At 48.5% G+C, this 7,915-nt stretch overlaps 1 protein-coding gene and 1 pseudogene across 1 annotated transcript in view; one reads left to right on the forward strand and one right to left on the reverse strand.

The window, feature by feature from the left end:
- LOC102011010 (steroid 17-alpha-hydroxylase/17,20 lyase) overlaps positions 1 to 7,915 on the forward strand; it is a 37,768-nt gene that overhangs the window by 13,882 nt on the left and 15,971 nt on the right. The window contains exon 2 of the mRNA XM_005403822.2: positions 5,335 to 5,587. The gene's annotated coding sequence lies outside the window, so the exon portion shown is untranslated. The remainder of the gene's footprint in view (positions 1 to 5,334; positions 5,588 to 7,915) is intronic.
- LOC102009612 lies at positions 5,582 to 7,915 on the reverse strand (annotated as a pseudogene).

The raw sequence follows: 7,915 nt of genomic DNA on the forward strand, positions 1-7,915 counted from the left end.
ATAGTTTTATTGTTAAAGTACATGCCAAATGTTTAGTGTATTGGGCAAGTAAATACTGTTTTATTTTTGCCGTGTAATATTGATACAGGGGAAATACAACTCCCAGCCTACTAGATGTCTGATATGAGTTCTCATTCTCTAAAAGTGAAGAATGAATTTTAGGGCCAACAGAGATTAAGAGCAGTTGGGCTGAGGATATAGCTCAGTGGCATAAGCGCTTGCCTGGCAAGCATAAGGTCCTGAGTTTAATCCCCAGTACCGCAAAAAAAAAAAAGCAGTAAAAGCTTCTAAGAAATACAGAAGGGGGCCCAGTGGGTTGCCGAGGGCCCCACTTTTCAAGGGAATTTTATAGCAAAACCATGAGGTGAGGCGGGTCAAAGGTGGGAAATAATGGTATAAAATTCAAATATAAAATTCAAATCAAGCTTGCAGGAGAGTAACGTGGTTAGTACACTACGTATTGTTATTGTCAAAGTACTGCTCCAAGGCCAGCTTGAACTGCATGGCAAGACTGTCTCAAAAAGACAAAAAAAAAAAGTAGTTGCTCATATCACAAGATACAGGCATAAAAAACTGATCAAGCAATACAGGCATAAATCTTTCAGTGAGCTCACAGCAATCGTAGTGTAACACCGGGTCAGTGCAGCGGGCAGGCAGCCGGGGGCTCTGGCCTTCTATCCGCCCAGAGAGGGGTACAAGCAAGTAAAGGAAGGTGAGGCTCTTCTGCCTTCCAGTATCCAGAGTACGTGCTCAGGGCAACAGCTTAAACTCAGCTGTGTTGACTTCACCCTGGAACCCACGCCTGCCATCACCCTGGGTGATGCCTTTGCACGGAGCAGGCTAGCAGACCCCAGAGGGGTATCTCCAAAGTCTGAGGTGTTGATTACAGAGCGCTTACCTTATTTATAGGTGGCAGACAAGTTACAAGAATGAGATAAGCTTTTAGCTGAAGGTTACGATACAATAGGTCTCTTGTGGTGAGCACAGCTGTATGTAGCAAAGTTGTTTTTAGCACATTCACAGAAGTTTTTTTTTTTTGATAGCAGCAATCGACCTCAGGACCCTGTGCTTGCCAGGGAGGCACTTGTGCTGCTGAGCTATATCCCCGGCCCCAGAAGTCTTTTTGGTTTTTGTTTTAGATGTTTTAATTTGAAAGCAGATCCTGTGATATAGCTGAGTTCAGCGCCAGGGAAGAGAACGGCGGCGGCTTTAGTGGACACAGTGGCTGCAGTTGGGTCAGGATTTCTGCTTCAGTAGAAATGGAAAATAACGCTTTGACTAGGCAGAAATAAGGATGTTACAAGAAATTTCACTTTTAAGAGATTATCTGGCACTTTTATGTAGGATTTTAAAAAATTTTTAAATACAGTTATTTTGTAACTACTGAAGTGACTTGGTAATATTACAGACATTTTACCAAATATCCGTAAATGATCCATACTCCTGTAGTCTTAAGTTTTTCTCACGAATGTTTTCTGTATTTGAGGACAGTTGTCAGGGCAGGGGGCGGCTGGGTATCTCTGTGGTGAGTTCCCCAGGGCAAGGAGGCTCGTGGAGCTGACGTCAGCAACGGCGGCGCGCGTCTTCAGCGTTGGGCTGGTGTCCGGCGCTCATGGAGCTTAGCCTCCTGCGTGCCGGCCTCACCGCGGGGCGCCCGCGCGGCGGTCTACACTGAGTCCTCTGTTTGCAAGTGTTCCCGTTGTGCACCTGCGCTGGACAGCAAGGGGCCCGCCTTCCGCGTCCTCAGACACCCCCGGCTTTGAAGCAGTCTGCTGTGCCTCCTCCCAGCAGTGTATCATAACCGTATAGCTTACTTTCTATACTGCGCATGCCGGACATCTCGGTCCTTGAATCTGTACTCGGGGGCCTCAACACGGACCAGGTGTGACTTTAGCACTTACATGTGGATACAGGGAGGGGGCCCAAAGGCATGGCTGACACATTCGAAGGAGGTGCGCAACTGCCCTGGTTTGCCGGGGCTGAACCAGTTCTAGAGTGGGAAGGTCCAGGTGCCAGAAGCCCATCAGCCCCAGACAAAGCAGGGTGATTTCTACTGGATCGCCTATTCAAAACAGCTCCCCTACTTACACCAGCCCACACTGCAGAAGGCTGCTCAAAGCCGGGCGTGGTGGCGCACACCTGTAATCCCAGCACTTGGGAGGCTGAGGCAGGAGGATTGCTGTGAGTTCAAGACCAGCCTGGGCTGCAAAGTGAGCTCAAGGCCAGCCTGAACTGCATAGTAAGACCCTGTCTCAAAAAAAAAAAAAAAAAAAAAAAAAGATTCTGTCCCTTTGTTGAACTTCTGGGATTTTGACTATGTTGGGGTTCTGTATGCCCTACTAATCTATGTTTTTTCCCTTATATTTGGTTTTGGGTTTTTGGGTTTTTTTCCGGTACCAGGAATTGAACTCACAACCTCATGCTTGTCATGCAGGCGCTGTGCTGCTGAGCTAAATCCCCAGCCCCCCTTTCCTTTATATTTGGAAAGTTCTTTGCTGTTATTTCTGTAAACAAGTTTTTTTTTTGTTTTTTTGGGGTTTTTTTGGTTTTTTGCCAGTACCGGGAACCGAACTCACGACCTTGCGCTTGCCAGGCAGGCACTTTTGCCGCTGAGCTAAATCCTCAACCCCTGTAAACAAGTTTTTTATCCCCCTTGTGCTGTCTTCTGATTTTTCACTTACTCCAGTTAATCTTAGACTAGTTTTGCATCATCTCACAGCTGTTGGCTCCATTTTCCCTGTTGTTTTTAGGTTTCCCTGAGTAACTGGTCTTTGAAAGCACCCCTGTCTTCCAGCTCTGCTATTCCATCCTTACATTGGTTGTTTCTGCTGCCCGTGCTTTCCGTATAATTTTTATTTTTATTTTTTTGTTTTGTTTTGTTTTTTCTGGTACCAGGAATCGAACTCATGACCTTGTGCTTGCCAGGCAGGTGCTGTGCCACTGAGCTAAATCCCCAGCCCCATCTGTATAATTTTTAATCTCCTGGGTTTCTGTTTGAAACCTTTTTGTGGTCTCTGATCTTTGCTAATCTCAGCGTTCATATTTTGCATCATTTTATTGAGCTCAGATAGCTTTATTAGTGTCTATAAGCCTGATGTTTTTGTTTAGTACCTCCATTGTCTGCTCAGTGATATCTTCTGAGCTTGCTGAGCGTCTCCTTGATCTGTTCTTTGATCTCCTCTGTTAGCCTTTCAAATAATTCGGCTTGGCCAGAGATTTAGCTCAGCGGCACAGCGCCTGCCTGGCAAGTGCAAGGTCCTAAGTTCAATTCCTGGTACAAAAAAACAAAAACAAAAAACCACAAAATCAAATCATTTGGCCGTGTGGCTTCTGTTTCCTTCCTCCTTAGTGTCCCAAGGTGTGGAGGACACCTGGGCGGCTCTCCTTGGAGGAGAACAATTGTCTCCACTTTGGCCGAGCCTGACCCTGTTTCCGTGTGTTGATGTGTGCAGAGCTGGCTGGGACTTGCCTTATCCCTTCAGTTGGCTCTGAGCAATGCACGTCGGTCCAGTGGAGGTGCTGGTGGTAGTCTCTGAAGGTGGCGGGTGTGTTTCCCCAACCCAGCACCCCACCCTTGTTCCCTTGTGTGAGCCCAGACGAAGGCGCCAGCCCCCTCAGCAGATTTACCCAGTACTCGGTGTCCCCGTTGCATGAAAGGTTTTCACTGGACAAAGGATTGTAAGTCTAAATTTCATCAAAGCGGCACACTCTTGAAGAGGAAGAAACCACGTGCCCAAACCGAGGGCCCCAGTAACAATAATAAAAGACGGGTCAGTCAGTACTCTGATGATTCGGACCCAGTTAAGCCAGTTGCATCCAGTCCGAACCAAATTGACGCGAGTCCCTGTGCTGGGGTGGGAGTGCACAAAATCCCGCTTCCCTTGTTTCCCTGGTACAGTGGGCCAATCGGGGTGCAGAACTGGGTTTACCAGCCGCTTCTCGCATTGATTTTTTTTTGGTCTTTTTGAGACAGGGTCTCTCTATGCAATTGAAGCTGGCCTTGAGCTCACTTTGTGGCCCAGGCTGGTCTTGAACTCACAGCGATCCTCCTGCCTCAGCTCCTGAGTGCCGACATTACAGGCATGCGCCTCCACACCCAGCTCTCACATTGAATTGTTAGGGGAGAGCAGCAAATTCAACTCCCACTGAAATTTCCACTCCTGCCCTGAAGCTCGTGTGTGAACCTGGAAGAGACGAGCCTTTCAGCAAGGAACCTGACCTTGCCCGGGGTATTTCAGTGCATAGACCTACTTGTCCCATCGAGTTAATGGGAATTCTTACTGGATTGATGGATACAGGAGCTGACGTCACCGTAGTAAATAGCCACTCTTGGCTGTCTGCTTGGCTGATCAGACCCACCTCCACCGCTTTGATAGGCTTAGCCTCCCCTCGGTCTGTTTCACAGGGTACTGCCACACCCTTACGTCGGCCATGATGGACAGACGGCGTTGTAACAGTTCATAGCACCCCTTCCTGTCAGTCTACAGGGCGTAGACCTCATGAAAGAATGGGACACTCTCTTAGTTACTTTTGTGCCTCAGAGGTGTGTGTCCCCAGCTAGCAGGATGGTGGCTGAGATGGGATATCCACAAAACAAAGGCTTGGGTAAAAACTTGCAGGGCTGAGCTCCTACTATTGTGCCTTTAATTAAATGAAATCTAAAATTGGATTTATAATGAAGGCCATTGGTACTCTGCAGGAAACGTTAAGGATTTTATCAACACTGGTAGAAGAGGAGGCTGGGGATTTAGCTCAGCAGCACAGCGCCTGCCTGGCAAGTGCGAGGTCATGAGTTCGATTCCCGTTACCGGGGGGAAAAAAAATGAAAAAAAAAAAAAGCCACTGGTAGAAGAACAACTGCAATTGAGTCATCTCAAGTCTACTTTATTGCAACTGTTTTTAAAGTTGCTAGGAGCAGGCCAGGGATATAGCTCAGCAGCACAAGCGCCTGCCAGGCAAGCATAAGGTCCTGAGTTTGATTCCTGGTACCCAAAAAATAAAATAAAATTGCTAGGGGCTACATTAAGTAGAACTGCCCCATTCTTTATTGATCATATTAGATCTCATTCTAATCTCCCAGGTCTGTTGTCGTCAGGTAATTATAATACAGGTGCTCTTTTTTTTTTTTGGTCTTTGTAAGGCAGGGTCTCGCTGTGCAGTTCAGGCTAAATACAGGCGCTCTTGTAAATCTGGTTCCCTTTTTTTTTTTGTGAAACAGGCCAGTCACTGCCGTTTATTACACATTCTGAACAGCCTCTGAGACCTAGGGGCTCCCGTAGTGAGTTTGTTTGCTTGCATTTTGTGTTTTTTCATTTTATTTTTTGCTTCAAACAGGTTCTTCCAAGAACCTGCTCACAAGGAAGACAAAAACAAAGAAACCCTCAGTAAAACGAAACAAACAGGAGAAGCTGAAACAGCCCACATCTGCAGAACAATGTTAAAAGCTCACGGGACACAAAGCACACCACACTCATCCCATTTAATCTCCTGTTACGTGCGCCGAGGGAACCGAGAACACCAGGCCCCAGGGAAGCACTGCCCTGAGGTTCTAGCCCAGGACCCCTCTTTGTGACAGGTTCGCGCGCACGTACGTACCCACACACCACTCATCCAGGCAGAAGTGCACGTGCACACATGGCTACAGACCCAGGAGGCGGGATGGGGAAGGGAAGGGCTGATCAAGGAGGCCGTCGACCGGAAACGGGACGAAGTTAGCCCTTGTGTTGCAGGCTGAATAGGAGTCGAAATGAAAACAGAACACAAACTAAAGATAGGGTGCTCGGGCAAGAGGCTGAGCAGATGCAAAGGCAAAGGGGCAGGGGGAGTTTCGGGAAAGCAGCCTTAGGAGGGGAGGCCTGTCTTTACTGGAACTCGGGCAAAGGTCCTGTGACTGCAGCGCTACACTGGGACTGAATGAAATGCCGCAGCATTACCTCCACGTCCTGTGCGCTCCCAACACAGAGGGAAACCAAGCCCACCCCCCTCCTGCGCACTGACACTCCTAAGGTCTTTACCAGGTGCTCAGAAATGAACCTGTCCTCCCCAACACACACAAAATGGTAGGCCCAGCATCGGCCAAAGTTAGGCCAAGGATGAGGAGCTTCGGGACCTCCTCTCGGAGGAACCAAAGCCACAGACACCCGTCAAAGTGCCATCTCATCCTCCTCCTCCAGTGTCAGATCTTCAGCCTCCTCTCCTTTTCCTGCTGTTTCTCTCTCTTGTATGCTTTAGCCTTCTCCTCCTCTTCTCTGAGTTCCTTCATCCTTCCCTCAAAATCACAATCCTTCTGCTTCTCTTCCATTGTTTGCTTGACCTCAGCAGGTTTCTTCGCCTGATCCAGGGTAGAACGTTCCACACGCACAGACGTGCCTAGGCTTCGCTGGTGTTTCTTTCCATTAACGTGACCCAGGAAGGTGATGGAGTCCTTCCCCACACAGCCACGCACTGCAGTGACACCGCGCACCTCAGAGCGTGGGGTGGCCTTCGTGACCTCAGAGCGTGGGGTGGCCTTCGTGACGACAGTGGTCGTTCCAAGCTTGGATCCCGGGCCCACCTCGTAGTCCCTGTGCCGCAGAAGCTCCCGCTTGACTGGCCGCACCAGTTTTGCATCCTTCTTTCCTCTCTCTTCTGTGAGCCTCTTCTCAGCAAGTTTCTCGTATTCACCTTTGTCCCACTTTCGGCAAAAGTCCAAGTTTTTTGTCCCGCTGCCTGACGCCATCTTCACAGCGAAGCGTGGTTTCCGTGTTTGATGAAGCAAGACAGTCCTATGAATTTGTTCCTCACAGTTCTACATCTCTACAAAAGGAATTTAAAATTACCAGAGCACAGACTAGACAAACCATGATTTCACGTCCTACCTGTCACCTCACGCCTAGGCCTATTCCTAACAGAGCTGCAATCCCAGAGGTCTTAGAACTAACTGGGTATGGCAAATGGCTATTACCCATATATCCTCCTTTTAATGGACCTAAGTATATTCATGCCTCTATAGATACCTGCTCACATATGATCCCTGCTGGCTGTCATTCAGGTAAACAAAGTCAGCATGACATACAACATTGTGTATCAGCCTTTGCTAACTTAGGAGTGTCACAAACAATAAAACCTGACATCAGTCCTACTTACATTAGTAAACATTTTCAAAGTTTTCTTGATAACGGGAATATAAAGCATGTTACAGGGATCCCTATAGTCCCCAAGTCAGACAATAATGGAACACACTTGTCTTAAGCTTAAAAATCAGCTAGCTAAACAAAAGAAAGGGGGACACAGGCCCAAAACTTCACTACATATACTCTAACTTTTCTGAATCCTGCTGGGTGTGACCTCCAACAGCGTCACTGTTAAATTGGGCCGAGGATATGCCTGTATTTCCACAGAAAATCGGGAGACATTACGACCAGCAGAGCCGTTGTGAGGCCAGAGTCCAACCCACCCGCGCAACACGTCAAGCCCTCTGCCGAGACCTGAAGCAACAGCCTGACAGCGCATCGTCCACCGTCCTGCGAAGGCCTGCCGCAGACCGGTCGTGCGGCCCGCCACCTAGCCGACAGCCAGGGCTCGGTTTCTTCACCTGACAATCTTTTCCTTGCAAAGCTTGCCCTCCTAGCAGCTGCAGTATGCGTTCCTGTGGTTCAGGGAAAGGAGTACTGGGACTGTATACCTAACCCAGCCTTGCTGAGACCCCCGACGTGGGTGGACAGGCCCCAGAGATTCTCCGTCCAATAGACAGCGCCAACCCTATGTACATCATTCTGCCTGGCCCACAGATTGTCGTGCATTGACAAGGACAGGCCAAGTTTAACGTTACATCTCCTTCTGTATTTCCACCTTTGTGTGTAGCCCGTCTGCAGCAGTGTTCCAGCCATTGCATGTCGACTGTGGACTGGACCTGGAAAGTACAACTGTCTAAAGG

The sequence above is a fragment of the Chinchilla lanigera genome, unplaced genomic scaffold (genome assembly GCF_000276665.1).
Source record: "Chinchilla lanigera isolate Chin_1 unplaced genomic scaffold, ChiLan1.0 scaffold00084, whole genome shotgun sequence".
NCBI lineage: Eukaryota > Metazoa > Chordata > Mammalia > Rodentia > Chinchillidae > Chinchilla > Chinchilla lanigera.